The 21,682-nt window shown below is 44.3% G+C and overlaps 1 protein-coding gene across 2 annotated transcripts in view; it reads left to right on the forward strand.

The window, feature by feature from the left end:
• Positions 1-21,682, forward strand: part of appbp2 (amyloid beta precursor protein (cytoplasmic tail) binding protein 2) — a 226,908-nt gene that overhangs the window by 152,033 nt on the left and 53,193 nt on the right. The window lies entirely within an intron of this gene.

Below are 21,682 nucleotides of genomic sequence, written 5' to 3' on the forward strand. Positions count from 1 at the left end.
ATAGTTTAATACAATCAGCAAATAACAAAATGCGTATTACAGGTAATATTTTATTTCACAACACTTTGCCATGTTCCTTTCGTCTCTGCTGTTCACTTCAAACACGCTCCATACGAACGCAATGCTCTCGTATCAGACGCTTGCTCGATCACCTGCTCGTTTGCTGTCACAATGTACCCTACACAAATCCGAAACATTTGTTGCGGCTCCGAGGGGCAAGTTTTGGTTTCCAAGGGTGTTTTTATTCCTCTTCAACGTCTCTCCCATACAGAGCCGCCTTTTTCACATGTCCGCACGTCACTTTCCTCTCTTTTCATCTGATCGCGGTGGTGCCTTTACGGGCAGTCGGAGAAATCAACGCCAACAAAAAAAAAATACATCCAGCCTAGTTAAGACCATACCAAAGACTATAAAAATGGGACCCATTGCCTCCCTGCGTGTGTGACGATCATTGGGACTTAAAAAAAAAAAAAAAAAAAAAAAAGCAAAAAAAAAAAAAAAAATTGGGTGCGTATTATACATGGGTACAGGCTTTTTTCCAGCATCAACATGCCATTTTTAGGGTGCGTATTATACATGGGGGCGCATTATACACGGAAAAAAACGGTACTTAATGTATGCCAGAAAGCTTTTTCTATTAGATTGCCATGCAAGGTCTAATCTGTCCAAAATGGTTCTAAGGGTGTCATACGTACATAAGAAGATGCTGGGCCAGGAGAAAAGGTCACAATGCCAAGTCACCTTACTGGTGCCAAATAGGCCGACTCTAACAATCCCCCTCTGACCATTCAGAGATCACAAGTGTGGTGCACAACATTATGGAAACGTTTAAACATCACAAAAATATGTGACTTTTCATGGGCTGCATATGTGTTATTTATTGGTGTATCTGGTTGCTGACAGGAAACCTGTGGTCCACAAGAGCAAGCAAAATCAACAACTGATATTTTAATCAGTCATCCTGGATACTTGACGAGACTATTATAGATGGTGTTATCCAAATGTGATCTTTTGGCAACAGATTGTTTTCCCATGTCCCAATGGCACAGTCAATACCTCTAAAGATTCGGTCGGGCACAAATGCAAGGAACACAATAGTGTCCACAAAATAAAAATTACTCAGCATTCTTCTAATTAACATATGTCAAACCTCAAGGTCTGCTTGCCCTGACTGTTTTCCATGTCTTACTGCTGCAACTCACCAGATACACACAATTAGGGTCGTTATCGTTCCACCAGAAGCTCACCTAGCTCGCGGTGGCTGCCTCCACCTGTCAGTGGATCACAAGCTTCCTGACCAACAGGAGACAGCAGGTGAGGCTGGGCACCATCACATCCAACACCCGTACCACCAGCACTGGCGCTCCCCATTGCTCTTCTCTCGCTACACCAACGATTGCACCTCAGGTAATAATAATAATAATAATAAATTATATTTATAACGCACTTTATATTCGGGGGAATCTCAAAGTGCTACATGGCAGATAAAAAACAAGAAAACAAAACAAGGACAAGTATAAAACAACTGGACGACAACCAAGATATGAGAGAAATTACGGAAATGCTAAGGTAAAGAGATGAGTTTTAAGTCCAGTTTTGAAAGAGTCAGTGGATTGGGGTGCTCTTAGGTGGTCGGGGAGGGAGTTCCACAGTGTAGGGGCTGTATGGCAGAAGGCCCGGTCGCCCATGGTGCGCAGCTTGGTTTTCGGAACGTGGAGAAGGTGTGAATTGGATGAGCGGAGGCTTCGGGTGGCAGGTTTTGGGGCAAGGAGTTCTTTGAGGTATGGGGGAGCGTGTCCGAGGATACAATGGTGAGTGAGGAGGGTGATCTTATAATCAATTCGGAATTTGATGGGGAGCCAGTGCAGAGAACGGAGGATGGGTGTGATGTGATTGCTTTTCCGCACCCTCATCAGGATCCTAGCAGCGCTGTTTTGAATGTACTGAAGCCTCTGGAGGCTCTTGCTAGGGATCCCGATGAGGAGTGCGTTACAATAGTCTAGCCTTGAGGAGACAAAGGCGTGGACAAGTTTCTCAGCATCCGTCAGGGTAAGTGTGGGGCGGAGTTTGGAAATATTTCTGAGGTGGAAGAAGGAGGTTTTGCAGATGTGTTTTATGTGTGACTCAAGGTTGAGTTGAGGGTCCAGTTTAACACCCAGGTTGGTGACAGTGGCTGAGAGGGGAATAGTGAGACCGGCAAATAAGATGCTTGTTATTGGGCAGGTATGGATGTTAAATTAACATGGCTTGGGTTTTGTCACTGTTAACTTGCAGGAAGCTGAGATTCATCCACGCCTTTATCTCCTCCAGACACAGGGAGAGGATGGATGAGGGAGATGGAGAAGGCTGGGTTATGGAGGGCGGGGGGTCAAGTTTGAGGTATAGCTGGGTGTCGTCCGCATAACAATGATATGAGATGCCGAACTTCCTGATTATATTGCCGAGGGGTAGTATGTAGAGAGTGAAGAGGGTAGGACCGAGTACAGATCCCTGGGGGACACCGGAGGTGACAGTGTGAGTGTCGGATTTTTCCCCCCCCAGGGAAACGTACTCGGTCCGGTTCGAGAGGTAGGACTGAAGCCAGGTTAGAGCAGTGCCAGAGAATCCAGTGGAGTGAAGTTGGTTAAGGAGGATATTGTGGTGGACAGTGTCAAATGCAGCGGACAGATCCAACAGGATGAGAAGTGACGGGGAGCCTGCATCGGCAGCCATGAGAAGGTCGTTGGTGACCCTAACAAGTGCTGTTTCAGTGCTGTGGCCAGAGCGAAACCCGGATTGAAATTTCTCAGCGATGTTGTTGCGGGTGAGATGAGTGTGAAGTTGGGCAGCTACCACTTTTTCCAGAACCTTGGAGAGGAACGGGAGGTTAGATATTGGTCTGTAGTTGGCAAGGTTGTCCGGGTCAAGTGAGTGTTTTTTGAGCAGGGGGGTAATAATGGCAGTCTTCAATGCAGGGGGTACAGAGCCAGACTGGAGTGAGAGGTTGATGACATTGGTTATTAGGGGACTAATGGCTGAGGTTTGTTGTTTAATGAGGACTCTGGGGAAAGGGTCCAGGGCACAGGTGGAGGGTTTCATCTTTTTGATGATGTCCTCTACCTCCGACTGCAAGATAGGGGAGAAGCAGCGGAGAGGCTGGACTGTCCCGGGTGGAAGGAAGGGGGGAGGAGGTGAAGTGGTGGGGCCAGAAGAGGAGAGGAGCTGGGTGCGGATGTTGTCAACCTTAGCGGTAAAGAAGGTCATAAAGTTATTGGACACTACCTCTGAGGATTCTGTTGGAGTGGTGGGTTGGGGTTTGAGAAAGTGGTTGATGGTTGAAAAGAGCTGTTTTGAATTTCCAGGGGTATTGTTTATGATATTGGAATAGAACTGGGCACGTGCAGTCCCAAGGGCTTTTGAGTAGGCCTTCTGATGTTCTTTGTAGGCCTATTTGTGCACGGTCAGTCCTGAGGCTTTAAGACGACGCTCCAGGATGCGTCCAGTTGACTTCATCAGACGCAGCTCACTGGTGTACCAGGGGGCTGAGCGTGAAAAAGTGACTGTTTTGGTTTTTTGGGGGGCGTGGATACTTAGAAGTTTGGCCAAAGAGTTATTGTAATGGTCCACTGCCTTGCTGACTGATGTAAAGGTTGCAGAGGAGGAGGAGAGAAGCTGGAGGTCCTGTGCTATAGTGTCTTGGTTGATGTTTTTGAAATTTCTGAATGAGATTTGCCGCTTGGGTTTGGAATGGGGGCGTGGGAAAGGAAGTTCCATTTGAATAAGTTTGTGGTCAGACACACCGACCTCGTGAACTTGCAGGTTGCTTATGGCCGATGAGGAGATGACAAGGTCAAGTGTATGCCCTTTGTCATGTGTGGGGACATTTACATGTTGGGTGAGGTGTAAACAGTCCAATAGTTGCAACAGGTCAGAGGCAGGGGGGCGGGAGGGGGTGTCGACATGGATGTTAACATCACCTAATATGATTAGATTAGAGGAAGTGGAGGTACAGAGGGTAGTGAGTAGATCGTGTAGTTCTGGAATGAAAGAGGAGTTTGGTTTAGGAGGGCGGTAAATAAGTAAAACTGTGATAGGATATGGAGGTTTACATTTGAATGCAAGGGATTCGAATGAGGAGTGATCAGGTAGAGGGAGGGGGGACAGCTCTAGATCAAGACGGTGGAGTACAGCCAGGCCACCGCCACGGCCAGTGCTGCGAGGTTTAGTTATGTATTTATAACCAGAGGGACAGGCTTCATTGAGGGATTGATAGACATCCGGTGGTTGCCAGATCTCAGTCAGGCACATTATGTCTAAGCCTTTGTCCAGGATGAGGTCGTGAATAAATGATGATTTACGGGTGAGTGCTTGGATGTTGAGGAGATCCATTTTGATTGTGGCTGTGGGGCTGTGTTTAGGTAGGGGGCGAAGTAGAGAGAAATCCACTCCACGTTTTCTGTGCCACATGCAGTGCAGTCCACTCTGTGTTGGAGTGAAATCCACTCCGTGTTGGTGTCCGTGCCGTGCTGGAGAAATTAACACTCCGTGTTTTCCCGGCAACCCAGTGTCCGTCTTGTGTCGGAGTCCGCTCCGTGTAGGAGTGGAGTCCGCACCATGTTTTCCAGGCCACCTGGAGTACTGCAGCCCCGCATGGTTGCTACAATAAGATCCAAGTGCGGCAGGTATCTGATGACGTGTTGTACATGCGACGGGGTGTCGGGCGGAGGAGGAGCAGATGAATGGTACAGTGTTATGGACGGGTTGGGAGAAAACAAAGTTACGACGGGTGCTTCTGTGGAGGTAACGTGGTCTGCGGAGAAGTCCGAGTTGTTTGATGACTGAGACACACCCTGGAATGGTGTGATTACTCAGCTCCAGCAAGCGGGGGATGGAGTACCTTAACATAGTGCCGGTTGGAGAACACTGAACTTGAGTGTTAGCCATTGGCTAGGCTAGCCACGATGCCTTGGCGGGGGGTGGTGGGGTGGGCGCGCCGTAGTAGGCAGCCGGCTCTGTGGAGGTTCGCCGCGGTTCGCCACGGTCCAGGCGCACTGCACACTAAAACTAGAAGCTAAAAACTAAACTTTAATAATGGCTAAAAAAAATAAATAAATAAAAATACTAAAACTAAACTAATTCTGGTGGAGAAGCGGCGAACAATCAGCGCCAGCGTCCTCTCCCCAGATTACTTCCGCCTTGGTCCACACGCAGCCGTCAAATCAATCAGTGATCAATCAGGTGACTCTACTGTGAAGCCAAGTGACACTACTCTCATCGGACTGATCCGGGACCGTGACGAGACTGCGTACAGACAGGAGGTGGAGCGGCTGGTCCACTGGTGCAGCCAAAACCACCTGAAGCTGAACCCGCTCAAGACCGTGGAGATGACAGTGGACTTCAGGAGAGACCCTTCCCCACTTCCACCCCTCACCATCCTCAGTAATGCTATTCCCACCACAGACACCTTCAAGTTCCTGGGATCCACAATCTCCCGGGGCCTGAAATGGACCGGCCACATACTCTGTCCGGAAGAAGGCCCAGCAGAGGTTGTACTTTCTGAGACAGTTCAGGAAGTTCAACCTGCCACAGGAGCTGCTGAAAACCTTCTACACTGCCATCATCCAGTCTATCCTCTGCACCTCCATCACTGTCTGGTTTGGATCGGCTACCAAACAGGACAAGCACAGACTGCAACAGACAATTAGGACTGCCGAAAAGATAATCGGGACCAACTTCCCATCTATCCAAGACTTGTACCTGTCTAGGACCAGGAAACGTGCAAGTAACATCTCCGCAGACCCTTCTTACCCAGGACACAGTCTGTTCAAACTCCTCCCCTCCAGACGGCGTTACAGAGCGCTGTATGCCAAAATCAACAGACACAGCTTCTTCCCCCAGGCTCTTGCTCTGATGAACTCACACCACTCATAGAGACTCAAAGACATCACTGTGCAATAACATCCTGCTCTCGCCACTTAAATGTTGTTCGTTACCTGAATGTTGTCAGTCACTTAAATGTTGTACAGAGGCTGAGTCAACCTGAGTCAAATTCCCTGTCCGGCATGCACAAACTTGGTCAATAAAGCTGATTCTGATCAAGCTACTTTAGAGTTTGCTGATTGATCATTTTAATCAGGTGTGTTTCACCAGGACGACATGGAAAACATGCAGTACAGCAGCTCTTGAGGACCTGAGATGGACAGACATTAATACCTTCACATGGTATTGCATATAGTGTTGCACACGTTAGTGTTTACCTGATTCTGACCAGATCAGACGCGACCTTAAATGCACATCGTAACCCACACCCATTGATATTGCTTTTCTATTGGCTAGAGCAGACCCAGGTGACCAGTGAGCAGCTACCCGGCTGTGGTCAAAGGAATGAAGCAATGGGCGATGGCCGAAAGGAGCAAATGAATAAGGACGTAAACAATGAACTTGTGCCGAAAAAGAATAGCACGTCTGAAATACACTGGGAATCTTCAGGGAAGACGTTATTACAGACGCAGTTACTGTGTGAAGTCATGTTGAAAAACTGTGAGTCCGTAAAGAGGACACACAACTAAAATATGGAGCACAACCACAAAGTACATAAGAGTTAATCCACAATCAACTATTAAGATTAAGGACAGTTTTGAGAGTGTCACACTCCACGAAAAAATGTTCGATTTCACAGAGATATTAATATTACTGCAGCATCTCAACTTTCCACACTTGTACAAACCAGTTAGAAAGTATGGTACCATAAGGAAGCAGCTCATGTTCCGAGAGACTTTTTGGTCCTTCCACCTGTAGCGACATCTAGTTACCAATGTACTTGTTTGAAAGTGAACAAGGTGGTAGTTGTAACAAAAAAAAACAAAAAAAAAAAACACTCACCTAGAATAACTTTTTTGTGCAGTGTTGATTTTCAGGGTTACTATTACCATTAATTTTAAATTACCATGGTATAAGGAATGACAACCTGCAGTGTGGGCACTTTTTAATTATTATTTTTACAAGATTTAATTTGATTTAAAAGAAGGCATGTTAAAGTTCTCGTTTGAGAGATGTTAATATTGTTGGTTTTCTAATATAATATTTTACATTTAAGTATACAGAAAACGAGGCACGTTACAGCTCATGTTTTTAGATGCAGTTTACATCAAGTTAAAATAAAACTAATTTTAGCATGAGCACTGTAAGAGTAAGTTTATGGTAATACTTTCATCCTTCCATCCATTTTCTATCCCACTTGTCCCCACGGGGGTCGCGGGCGTGCTGGAGCCTATACCAGCAGTCATCGGGCAGTAGGAAGGGGACACCCTGAACTGGTTGCTATCCAATCGCAGGGCACACAAAGACTAACAACCATCCGCACTCACACCTCGGGGCAATTTGGAGTGCTCAATCGGCCTACCAAGCATGTTTTTTGGGATGTGGGAGGAAACGCGGGCACGGGGAGAACATGCAAACTCCACACTGGGAGGGTCAGAGGTGGAATCGAACCGGCACCCTCCTAACTGTGAGGCGAACGTGCTAACCAGTGCGCCACTGAGCCGCCCTATGATAATCATTATTAAGTGTAAATGTTTGCACCTCAAACTTTGTCTCACATACATTGATTTAAATCAGAATACATAGCCTTCTCATTTCCCCAAATTTAAAGTCATATATTTCATTAGATGGTAAAAGTATATATTTTTTACGAACATGTAAAATATTGCTGTAATATTGATATTGCGATATCCAACACCCATATCGCATATTGTCCCATTAAAGTTAAAGTTAAGTTAAAGTTAAAGTCCCAATGATCGTCACACACACACCTGGGTGTGGTGAAATTTGTCCTCTGCATTTAACCCATCCCCGTGTGATTTTAATCCATCCCCTGGGGGAGAGGGGAGCACTGAGCAGCAGCGGTGCCGCGCTCGGGAATCAGTTGGTGATCTAACCCCCCAATTCCAACCCTTAATGCTGAGTGCCAAGCAAGGAGGCAATGGGTCCCATTTTTATAGTCTTTGGTATGACCCGGCTGGGGTTTGAACCCACAACCTTCCAGTCTCAGGGCGGACACTCTACCACTAGGCCACTGAGCTAGTATTATATTATTGTGCTGCCCTACTTCAGAGTAAATATGTTTTCAAGTATTTGCAACTTCAAAGCTAAATTGGAATGAAACAAGAATTTCACAAGAGCCCCCTATCCAAAACTCAAGAAATTGAGTAAAGATAAATTTAAAAAGGGTGCTATAGTAGAAATCGACAATCTATTGCTATCTAACTCCTCAGATTCTGATTCTGATTCTGATTCTGATTCTCAGACAACTCTATTCTAAAATTACAGGTTTTCAAGAAAGATCCATAATTGAATTTGTTGTTTGAAGAATGGGAATGAGTTTGTAAAAAAGTCCGTAAACAGACTTAGGTTGTTACAATACTGATGTGTGTACACCTGTAAAGTTAAATCGATACAATCCAAATATTTATACACCTGTATAAAGTGTGGAGAAGAAAAGGGAACACTGTTTTATTGTATTTGGGAAAGTAAATGTATTGGGTAGTTTTAAACCAACTGTAAAATGCATTATTAGGACTAACCATTTGTTCATGATTTTAGGTCTATATCCCAAGCATACATGATTTACAAAGGGTGAGCAAGGTGTTAATGTGAGTTTGAAAGGAGAGACTCGAGTCATTTGTAACACCTGGATTTTTTTCAAAGAATCTTTCTGGATAATAGTTAGGGTTGCCACCTGGGTCAGCCAAAATCCTATACATTTTGACCATCGTATTGACCTTTTTGTTTGTAAGTAATGGCACCTTTCGCACATCCAACCCAAGATAAATATCACCCTTCTATGCTGCAATTGTATAACTGTAATTGGTAAAAATGACACTTACTAGTTATTTGTTTAGTTAACTGCTTTATTTAATAGCAGGCCTTTATTATTTTGGTTCATTTTCAACAGTTTTTTTGTTTTTTGTGGACACCTGGGGGCAGTATTGGCGGGAATAAATAATTAGGTTCTGTTTGCTTATGTGGAATGAAAACAAATGATGTAATTATCAGGCTCCTGCAGAATGTGAGGATGAACTGATCATTTGAATCAGGTGTGTTTAACGAGGGAAACTTGGAAAATATGTAGGAATGCAGCCCCTGAGGACTGGGGTTCGACACCTCTGGCTTAGGGTGTGGTAGGTGCTTTGTTGTGCTTGTCTGTGCCTGTGCCTCTGCTGCCCTAGGCTGGGTTAGATTTTTATCTTTTTTAGACATGGTGTGATCATCTAATGCGGGTTTACCTTCATATTTTAGGAGAGGTTTTGCTGGGCACAGGGAGCAGCTAATATAAAATGGATCGCCTGGGCATGGTCTTAGCCACATAGCATATGTTTCCTGTTTTAACCAGTCATTGTTAAAACATGTCAATCATTTATTTTCTTAACTGGCCCACCATCACCTCCTGTAGCACCCTCTATATCCATCCCTCCACCCATTTTCATGATAAAACTTCAATTTTTTTTGTCACTGGATCCTCTCCTTTCTGTCTATCCTTATCCTTCAGTCTCTGTTTCCACCTCACCATTCCGAATGAGCCGCCACTGCCCGCCCATACTCCACCACCACAAATGGGTATGCTATGTCATTTTTCTAAAGCCAATAAGGCTGTGCACAAGTTTATGGATGTAGGCACACTACAATTAAACTGAAATACCGTAATTTTCGGACTATAAGTCGCACCGGAGTATAAGTCGCACCAGCCATAAAATGCCCAAAAAAGTGAAAAAACCCCATATATATGTATATAAATCGCTCCTGAGTATAAGTCGCCCCCCCACCCAAACTATGAAAAAAAAACCGCGACTTATAGTCCGCAAATTACGGTACTCATGTACAAAAATCCGGGACATCTCAGTGTCCTGGATTTTTATTTTTTCTTCCGTGACAGACCATGAAAATCCAGGACAATCAGGAAAATCCGGGACAGGTGGCAACATTTATCAAGACTCAAAGTGGTGTCCTTCAATAATTTTGATCAGATTTGTTATTTCCAACGGCACACATAGTTATTGGGTATAACCCGCATAACTAATATTATATTTACGTGCAATGTCACCAAGCAGAAGCAAGTAAATGCTGAACAGAATAGGTCCAAATATCGATCCCTTAGTAAGCTCAGAAGTCACATTGCCATGGATTACCTCTCTGGGAGGTAAGAACTAAACCAGGGAAGTGCTGATCCCGAAATACCAACACATGTTCTAAGGCTATCTAATAGTAAGTTATGACTGACAGTGTCAAAGACAGCAAGATGATTGAGTAATAATAGTATTGATGAGGTGTCAGAATTATATCTCGGAGATGATCATTAGTCACGTTAGCAAGCGTTGTCTCAATTGAGTGATCAGCTTTGAAACCTGCAAGTGGTCAGGGCGGGAGGCAGGCAGAGCCAGGTCGTAAACAGATGATCGGTCAGGATGGGCAGCAGGCAGAACAAGACGGGTCAGTAAACGGGCAAGGTCGGCAATGGGAGTCAGACGGAGAGAGCGCAGTGAGCTAGCGAGTGGCATCACGGGACAGACTGACAAGGACTGGCTGGGATCACGTGACAGTTGCAGGTGAATTACTTGATTGGTGGGACGTGACTGTGAATGATTGACATCATGGAAAGCCGGGTGACTGGATGACAGATGTCTTAGGCACGATGTTAAGATTCTTGTATCAAATAAGGTCATTAACTCAGCACTTTTGCGAAAAATAATCTAACATTCATAAACTCGAGTTTCAATCTAGTAGGCTGATCTAATTTATTTCTTACCAAAGGATTTCCGAAACAAAAGTCAAAGTCTGCTTTATTGTCAATTTCTTCACGTCAAGACACACAAAGAGATCGAAATTGCATTTCCTACTATCCCACGGTGACAAGACATATTACATATTATACGTACAGTATATATAGTATATTACATTATATTGGTCCACAGACAAACAAAACATTCAAGTAAACAATACAAAAAGTAAAAACAAGAAGCCACATTCAATGAATAAATAAGAGCAGTGAATAACTAATAAATAAATAAATAAGAGCAACATGGTCGAAATGGAGCAATTGTGCATACAGCAGACAGTCAGTATAGCGCAAAAGTACAGGAGGAGTAGTGCCAGGCAGCCAACGTGGCCCAAAAGGCCAGGACGTTATGCAGCCGAGTGTGGAGGGGGGAGAGAGTTCAGGATCCTAACAGCCTGGAATATGAAGCTTTTGGTGAGTCTGGTGGTGCGGGAGCACAGGCTTCTGTATCTCTTCCCAGAGGGCAGTAGATCAAAAAGTGTGAGCAGGATGACTCACATCACTCACAATCGTGGTCGCCTTGCGGGTGAGATGGGAGGTGTAAATGTCCTTCAGGGAGGGGAGTGAGGCACCAATAATCCAACCAGCCGTGTTCACTATGCCCTGCAGGGCCTTCATGTTGTATTCAGTGCAGCTTCCACCCCACACAGCGATATAACTGGAGAGGACACTCTCAATGGTGCCACGGTAGAATGTGGTCATGATGCCTGGTGGAGCACTTGCTCGCCTGAGTTTCCGCAGGAAGTACAGGCGGGGCTGAGCTTTCTTCGCCAGTGATGGTGGTCCAGGAGAGGTCTTCACTGATGTGCACCCCCAGAAATCTGGTGCTGCTCACTCTCTCTACCACAGCACCGTCGATGGTCAGTGGCAGGTGTTGGGTGTGACCCTTCCGGAAGTCAACAACAATCTCCTTGGTCTTGCTGATGTTCAGCAGGAGGTTGTTGTCCCTACACCATGTGGTCAGAAGGTCGACCTCCGACCTGTATTGAGTCTCGTCTCCCTTGGTGATGAGACCCACCAGAGTCGGGTCGTCAGCAAATTTCACTACGCGGTTGTTGCTGTAGGTTGCAGTGCAGTCATGCATCAGCAGGGTGAAGAGCAGCGGACTGAGCACGCAGCCTTGGGGGGCCCCCGTGCTCAGTGTGATGCTGCTTGAGATATTGTCGCCAACACGTACTACTTGAGGCTTGTACGTACGTTTTGTCCAGCTCAGTGGCCTAGTGGTAGAGTGTCCGCCCTGAGACTGGAAGGTTGTGGGTTCAAACCCCGGCCGGGTCATACCAAAGACTATAAAAATGAGACCCATTGCCTCCCTGCTTGGCACTCAGCATTAAGGGTTGGAATTGGGGTGTTAGATCACCAACTGATTCCCGAGCGCGGCACCGCTGCTGCTCACTGCTCCCCTCTCCCCCAGGGGATGGATTAAAATCACACGGGGATGGGTTAAATGCAGAGGACAAATTTCACCACACCCAGGTGTGTGTGTGACGATCATTGGGACTTTAATCTTTAATCTTTAATAAAGGTGGCATTCAGGGTGAGAGATGTGGGGCAGGACTGGAGAGCTTTGTGGGCCTCCCTAACCCTGTATCTCAGTTGAGTTGCAGTCAAACCAGTCCTGGTGTTATTTCCTTGACTGGCCAAGTACCTCTGAGGCACTATAAATGGTCTGGCGCAGAGCTGGCCATTCAACTGATCCCTCTGGGATCTTGCCAAGGTTTTTAGCAAGGAGCTGCTGAAGGTTGCCTTGGGTGATGGTGATGTACAGTGCTGCACAGTTGAGCTTTTTGTTAGGAGTAAGGATGAACCGATACTGGTATCGGGTCGATACCACAGCTTTGAACTCGTACTCGTACTCATGACACGGGAGCTGTCATGAGTACGAGTACGAGTTCAAAGCCAGGGGTGAGCAATGTGGTGCTGCACAGTCGCAATGGAACCTGCCGAGGAGATGGGCTGCTCCATCCCGCAGTCTCAACGACCATCACTCAATGGCACTCCCAGCCATATCCTTAGCTTGTGCCCACCGCCATTCCACGTCAGCATAGGGATTGGGGGTGGAGTAGGGGGCAAGAGGTTTGCGCAAGGGTGGGGATTAAGGTGAGGGTGTGGGTGGGCAGTCCACCGTTCCACCGTCTTCACTCCTACCAGGTGAAATCTCCAGTGGCATGAGGGAGCCCATGACAACGTTCATCCGGCAGGAGTTGCAGGGGGCTGCCGGTGGTCCGGTCTATTGTGCTCCGCCTGTGCCTGTCCCCAGGTGCAGGTTCGGAATGCATCTGTCTGTAACGTCGTGTTTCTTTAGATGAACAAAACGGCTTTGAAAAGAGACCTTACGGAGGCTAAAGGTTCTCCAGCCTTATAGCAGGGGGTGCTAGTGATCCCGGGATGCTTCATGCGCCTACCTGTAGAATAAGAGATCTCCAGTTCAAATTTACAGTGAACAACTGAGGAGCAGTCATCCATTTGTTTCGTTTTACGTTCGTTTTTTTTTTTTTTCCCGTTTTTACGTTTTGTTTTACAATGGAGGATTACATATCCAAACGATTTTCAACGATGGATTTTCGGTCGAAGCAGGAGGTCATCAGTAAAGGAAGAGCAACTCCGGAGTTAAAAGGTTTGATTCAGTTAACGAGACTTAGGAGCATGTCTTCAAAAAGAGTGGTACGCACGATAGAAAAAAAGTTTTTGATTCCATGTGCTTTATTGAGTGTTTTTATGTGTGAAGACTGCTGATATGAGATTTTAATTAAAATAGTTCAAAATAAATAATGAATAAGCCACACTAGAGCAGCGTTCCCAACCTTTTTGTGACACGGTTAGGTGCCCGACAACTTTAACCGGGGTGGGGGGAGTTGACGTTAGTGCCTCCCCAGTCATGAACCTCACCGCACGATACATACATACATACATACATACATACATACATACATACAGGACTGTCTCAGAAAATTACAATATTGTGATAAAGTTCTTTATTTTCTGTAATGCAATTAAAAAAACAAAAATGTCATACATTCTGGATTCATTACTAATCAAGTGAAATATTGCAAGCCTTTTATTATTTTAATATTGCTAATTATGGCATACAGCTTAAGAAAACTCAAATAACCTATCTCAAAATATTAGAATATTTCCTCAGACCAAGTAAAAAAAAAAAATTATAACAGAAAAGCAAAATCAAACATTTGAAAATGTCCATTAATGCACTCAGTACTTGGTTGGGAATCATTTTGCATGGATTACTGCAACCCATGCGGCGTGGCATGGAGGCAATCAGCCTGTGGCATTGCTGAGATGTTATGGATGCTCAGGATGCTTCAATAGCAGCCTTTAGATCATTTGCATTGTTGGGTCTGGTGTCTTTTAGCTTCTTCTTCACAATACCCCACAAATTCTCTATGGGTTCAGGTCGGGGGAATTGGCAGGCCAATCGAGGACAGTAATGCCATGGCCGTGGTTTTGGCACTGTGGGCAGGTGCCAGATCATGCTGGAAAAGGAAATCAACATCTCCAGAGAGCTTTTCAGCAGACGGAAGCATGTAGTGCTCTAAAATCTGCATTTACTCTGGACTTGATGAAACACAGTGGACCAACACCAGCAGCTGACATGGCTCCCCAAACCATTGCTGACTGTGAGAACTTCACACTGGATTTCAAGCAACTTGGATTTTGCTCCTCTCCAGCCTTTCTCCAGACTCTGGTGCCTTGACTTCAAAATGAAATACAAAACTTGCTTTTGTCTGAAAAGAGGACTTTGGACCACTCTGCCTTGAGTCTTGAGTTCAGAAGTGGCTTGACCATGGGAATACGACTATTGTAGCCCATTTCCCGGACACGTCTGTGAACAGTGGCTTTTAATACCTGGACTCCAGCTTCAGTCCACTGTCTTTGAAGCTCCCCCAAATTCTGGAAGCGACTTTTCTTCACAATGCTGTTAAGGGTGCGGTCATCTCTCTTGGTTGTGCAGCGTTTTCTGCCACATTTCCCCTTTCCAACAGACTTTTTGTGGCTGTGCTCTGAAACTGCACTCTGTGAACAGCTTGCTCTTTGAGAAATTTCTTTTTGTGTCTTACCCTCCTGATGGAGGGTGTCAATGATGGTCGCCTGGACAGCAGTCAAATCAGCAGTCTTACCCATACTTGCGATTTAGTGTACTGAACCAAGCTGAGTGTTTTTCAAGGCTCAGGAAACCCTTGCATGTGTTTCGAGTTCATTAGACGATTCAAGTGATTAGTTGAATACCCGATTAGCATACGTTTCCATGATATTCTAATATTTTGAGACAGTATATTTGAGTTTTCTTAGGCTGGATGCCATAATCAGCAATATTAAAATAATAAAAGGCTTGCAATATTTCAGTTGATTTGTAATGAATCAAGAATGTATGACTTTTTTTTTAATTGCATTACAGAAAATAAAGAACTTTATCACAATATTCTAATTTTCTGAGACAGTCCTGTACATAGTACATACATACTACATACATACATACATACAGACATACATACATACAATATTTTCAATAAGAACTTTAACTTGCTCGGGGTCGGATTTTGTTTTGTGGGACAGCTCGTTCCCTTTTTGTCGGTCTTTTGCGCTCTCTCGCAATAATGTACCGAACCCCTGTCTCATCTTGAGTCTTTGAACAATTCCAACAGCTTTCAAATGACATTTCTGCTGAATGTGATGCTTGAGGTAGGAAAACTTCCATTGAGTCCATATTTTTCCCTCCGTAAACTCGCCTGCCACTTTGGCTTTACTGCATGTTTTGCATAGTAGACCTTTTTCACTCGAAAAAGAGAAAATCACACCCAGTTCCACCCTTTGTTCTTTTATTTGGACACACTGTCAAACGCGCACTTTATTAAAGTGGCACCGGCTCCCCGGTAACGGGCTCAATAAGCCGGGAGTGAAGGGACTAGTCCGTAGCTGACCACCCGCGTTAAATTAATTCTATTAGAATCAATCTAATTTCTATACGACGCCAACCCCTCTAAAGTCATCCGACGCGCGAGCCGAGTAACTCAATTCGAGGCAAGTCGTCGATATGACCGCGCCGTAATGATGGCTCCCTTCGGTTGTTTGATGCTGGTATTACTTTACGGATATTTTTTAGGTGCCTTTGTTAAGGCCTCAGGGATTCGTTTGTCTAGCGCACCCTAGGACTAGTTTTGTCGAAATAACTTTTGATATGGCCCCGCTCTACTTGGTTTGAGGAAGTAACGAGCCTACTTCCCTTTTTTCGGAAGAAAGTCCCATTTGCAGAAGTATGGCAATGATAGTGTTTGAGAATGAATTTAATGCATTAAATCACTAATTCTAACATGATATACATAAACACTTAACCGTGGGAGTGCTTCCACAAATTCGATTGTTTCCAACAAAATAATATTTTACTTAATACGAGTTAAAATGATTTAATCGGATTATTATTATCTTGCAATTTATTTTGAAGGCAAATTAATCCCTCAAAATCATCCAAAGTAGCCTCTGACGCGGCCCGAAGAAACAGGAACGGGATCGTGCCCGAAGGACATTTACTAATTATAGTTCTACCACTAATCCAAAAAGTCGAATTTGAAAACCTTCCTTATTTTTATTTATTATGGTATGCTTGCATACCATAATAATCTCCTATTTATAAACCGAGTTATCAACCCAACCACAAACAATTAATTGCATACAAATTAACGCACCACAAATTAAATTTATTGAAGAAGCATGAAATAGAATTACAAATCTCAATCCTCCAAAAACTGAACAATCCCACTCACTGATACACTTACAAATAAAATCATTCAATCCCGGAGCACTTTTGATTGTAAAACAAAAATCAGAAAAGAGGGAAAAGGTAGCTACCAATTGGGTGTTATTTTTTGGTGGAAATAAAGTCGAGTGATCAGTTCGATTTTATTTCTAAAATCCAATTTGGAAACTAGTTAGGCCTCGAGAGGACCGACTACCCGATGACTGTCTCCTCCTCTTGCGGACATACAGAAAAAGTCATTCCCCTCACCTAGTTTCTCACGCAAAGTTGTCCAGTCCAATTCTTTTGAGTAAATCCAAGTTAATCCAGGCCAGCGATCTTGCGTCTCACACAAGGCTCTTGAAGGCTTTAGAAAAAGTCTTGAAACTCATACGGGCTTCTTCACGTATGAACGCGGTCCGGGAGAGAGCCCCGTAGATGTCCAAGGTGACCTTTTTATAGACTTCTCTGGCCCCCCCCTTTTCCGCTGGCCTCTATACCGTCCAGTTTCCCACGCTCATAACCTTGCGGTTTTTCGAGCAGCTGTTTCCGCTGGCCTCTATACTGTCCAGTTTCCCACGCTCATAACCTTGCGGTTTTTCGAGCAGCTGTTTCCGCTGGCCTCTATACTGTCCAGTTTCCCACGCTCATAACCTTGCGGTTTTTCGAGCAGCTGTTTCCGCCCCACTCTCTTTCCACCAAAATTCTGTAGAAACCCTGGCAAGCACCTTACTTCCTCTTTTCTTCACTTCTCCTTTTATAAAACCAATATTTCAAAGTTACACTTTACTCAACCATTTAAATCAGAAATCAAAACCCTTGAATTAATTTTTTAAACATTTTCTTAACACACCACTCGTGGTGGGCCTCTTTTCCTAATTGTGTGATAATATTGCTTTATGCTGTTACAGAATATATTTCAGCCAAGCAAAGAAAATAAACTAAAAATAAAAGAAAAGAAAAACTCATTTGTTTTCCCCTTTCCAACAATTTTTAACACACCCCTATTTTTATATGGGTGGGCAGCTTAGTCTAATTCTGTGATAATATTGCTTTAAGCGGTTACAGAATATATTTTAGCCAAGCAAGTAAAATAAAATAAAAATAAAAACTATATTTGTGCTTCCATGCGTGACCCATAATCCGACCCCTTTTTCTCTTTGGTCTCCTGCACCGGTTTGGCTCCATCTTTTGGAAAATTTTGGAATTTCAGCTTTGCCAATTCATTCAATATTTCCCCACTCAAATCTTGCACCATCTGCTGTTAAAATTTGGAATGTCAGCCCCGCCAATTTATTACTGGGAGCAATCCATACTCACTTTTTGCACCATTTGTTCCCCCCCCACACTCCATGTTACATGACAACTCCAACAGCCATTCCATCTTAAAAGAACCGCAGCATCTCTTATTTACTTTGGCTTGGTGAGTGGGTGTGTCGCTGCTCGTTCGTTTCGCCATCCCAACTCACTTGGCTCACTTAGCATTTGCATCTCTTGCTAACATATGGGCGAATGGGCAGGAGACATTTTCAAGCACTGTCAATATTATGATTGGCTATGTAGTGTAAGTGAAACATATCATATAGTTGGCTGGACACCTGTCAATCAGTGATTTACACTACAAAAAGGCACAGAAAGAAAATCATTCGTCCACTTAATTAGATTAGATTACGTCTAACATTAGATATTAATCAATCAGTTCATGCTGAATTTTATTTTGTGTGCAGCATAGAGTTTCTTGTGCGCAGAGACTGCGCGAGCAATGCGCGATTGCCCAGCCAAGAGGGGACAGTGCTCGACACCCTACAGTCTTATTCTGAAACCTGGCAAGCCATTGCGGGCTTAAAGAATAACAAAAGTGCTGGACCTGATGGCATCCCAGCAGAGGTTTTCAAACATGGAGGGTATTTTCTCACACGCTGCCTGCACCTCCTAATCCAAAACATCTGGGAACACGGGACCCTCCCACAGGATTGTAAGGATGCCAATTTTGTCGTCATTTACAAGCAGAAAGGGGACAGAGCAGACTGTGGCCGAGGAATTTCTTTCTTCATCGCAGGAAAGGTTTGGGCGAAGATCATGCTCAGCAGGCTGGTAGAGCACATCTCGGAAGCTGTACTCCTGGAAACTCAGTGTGGCTTCCGAAAAACTAGATCCACCACAGACATGATCTTTGTCTTAAGACAGCTAATGGAGAAGAGCAGAGAACATCACGAGGACCTCTACATAGCCTTCATCGACCTCAGCAAAGCCTTTGACACCATCAACTGTGAGTTGCTCTGGAAACACACTCCAAACTAGGCGTGCCACCCAAGTTTCTATGTCTCCTCCAGCAGCTGCATGTTGGGATGCAAGCCAGAGTGCTCACAGGTGGGCTCCAGTCAGAGCCCTTCAAGATGAATGTTGGGGTTAAGCAGGGCTGCGTCTTGGCTCCAGTGCTCTTTAACATCCTCCTCTCTGCCATTACATGCCTCTTCCACCGTGGCATGAGTCATGAAGATGGTGCCCAGGTGGAGTACAGCCTAGATGGAAGCCTCTTCAACACCCAACGGCTCCAGGCCCACACAAAGATAAAGACCTGTCCGATCTATGAGCTTCAGTATGCTGATGACTGCGCTGTGTCCTCACAGCCCAGACTCTATGCAGCATGCCCTCAATACCATTTTCAGTCTGTACCAGTCCTTTGGTCTCCAGGTCAACATTAAAAAAACTGAAGTCATGTCCCAACTCACTACCTCTACCTCCCCATCCCCCAGTTTCCATATGCAATAATCCCTCGCTACTTCGCGCTTCACCTATCGCGGATTCTTTTTTTTTAAACAAATATTGCGGATAGATTCGGTGCATCGCGGATTTTTTTTTTTTTTTTTTTTAAGTCTGCCACACGCACACACATTCACAGCGTCATATGCAATGAAGCACACAACACAGGCAACAACACAGGCAAGTGCACCAACACCATCAGCGACTCCCCATGGGCGTTGGCTTTTTGCGGCGTCACTTGGAGTGCAGGGCTTTGTCTGCCCATATGACACTAATGGCCAATGGGAACATGTTGATCTGTGTCCTTGCAGTGGATTGGCTCAGCAGTTCTAACAACATTTTATCTCAGCCTCCCGCACTTTATTCACTCTGTCTGCGTCAACATATCAGCAGCACCTCAGACTTGCACTTCATTACACACATACTATCACGTCTCCGCTCTTTGATTGCCAAGTGGAGTAGAACTGCGTGTCTGCTTGTCACTCCCGATCGGATCGTCCTGTTTGCCCGTCATAGAATTCCAAAAAGTCTTGTGTGGATGCCCTCGCGCTGGGCAGCGGGGTCAGCATGGCAAGAGCAGAGCGGAGCCGTTGCACGTTTACATTTTAAAATGACGAGCCGGTCAGCAAGCTCGTGTCATGCAGGCATCTCAGAACACAGCGGGTCAGGCAAACGGGAATCAGGTGCCAGTCGTGCGTGTCAAAACAAACAAAACTGTGAGGACTGATGATTAGCAGTTCCGTATTGGCGACGCACGCCTCAAAGGTCTAGCGCGGGGGGCGCGTGATGCCATAGGCCAGCAAGGCGAGAGCGGAGACGTGACATGGCCGCACACAAAAGAAAAATGCACCGCCGTGCAGAAACAGTCGGGACAATGGCAGTGAGCGTAACCGCGCACATAGAAAAACAGCACTGTCGTCCAGGATTTGGGACATTTGCACTTTTAAATGTTTAAAAATACAATAAAATGTTTAAAAATAAAATTATAATAAAGTCTTGCGCCGATGCGCTCGCACTGGGGCGGGTCAGTCGGGTAGCACGCAAGAGCAGAGAGGAGCCGTGACACTAAAATGTTTTAAAAAGTGTTTAAAATACAACGTATTTAAAAGTACAATAGAGTGTATAAATATAAAATCATAAAAGTCTTGTGCGGATGCGCTCACGCTGGGCCGCGGGGGCGCGTCAGTCGGCCAGCACGCAAGAGCAGAGAGGAGCCAGACACGTTTACACTTCAAAAAAGTTTCATAAAAGTCTTGTGTGTGTATTGTAACAATATATTTACTTATGTTTATTTTTCTTATTTATCTAAATAAATAAGAATGTTTCTGCAAGTCAGTTTGACTTTAAAATTTTTACAAAAGTGTTTAAAAATACAAACATTACCGTAATTTTCGGACTATAAGTCGCGTTTTTTTTTTCATACTTTGGGTGGGGGGGCGACTTATACTCAGGAGCGACTTATATATGTTTTTTTTCACAAATTTTTACTTGATCATTAACACATCACTTACTTACAAGTATAGTTGACCACTTCACATGTTATTTTTAGTATAGTTGATCACTTCACATGCTTTGATATCTTTATCTTGAACATATTCAAAACATGAAAAATAGAGAGAAAAAATCAAATAAAGTAATTAACACTTTAAAGCGCCATATACTCTGGACATGTCCTCTGTCACCAGGATGACATAAAGGACGAGAAATTTGATCGATGGATTTAATTATTTGGAGTGACACAAATGGTTTGATAATATTGTTGTTTATGTGATAGTTATTTAAAATACAGTTTATATATCGTTGTATGGGCCTGTGGAATAATTTGAACTGCGGCGCGGCACACGGCATTGTTGACAAAGGACGATCGATGGCTTTAATGAATTGGAGTGACACAGATGGTTTTATAAACGTGTTATTTATGTAATAGTTTTTTTAATAACTCTGAATGTTACGTCAGGCCCGTTCTCAGCTCCTCGTTTGTGTTTGTCACGTTAGCATACCGTATCGTTTAGCCTGTTGTTGCTCGTTCATGTCTGTTCTTGGTGTTGGATTTTGTCGAATAAATTGCGAAATGCGACTTATACTCCGGAGCGACTTATATATGTTTTTTTCAACATTTTTGGGCATTTTATGGCTGGTGCGACTTATACTCCGGTGCGACTTATAGTCCGAAAATTACGGTATTTAAAAAACAATAAAGTGTATAAAAATACAATAAAGGTTCATAAAAGTCTTGTGTGGATGTTGTATATATTTAGTCTTATTTATTTTCTTTATTTCCCTGTTTATTTAAATAAATAATGTTTATGAAAATCAGTTTGACTTTAAAACATTTACTTAAGGTTTTAAGAATACAAAAA

Source organism: Syngnathus acus, chromosome 13 (genome assembly GCF_901709675.1).
Source record: "Syngnathus acus chromosome 13, fSynAcu1.2, whole genome shotgun sequence".
In the NCBI taxonomy this organism is placed as follows: domain Eukaryota; kingdom Metazoa; phylum Chordata; class Actinopteri; order Syngnathiformes; family Syngnathidae; genus Syngnathus; species Syngnathus acus.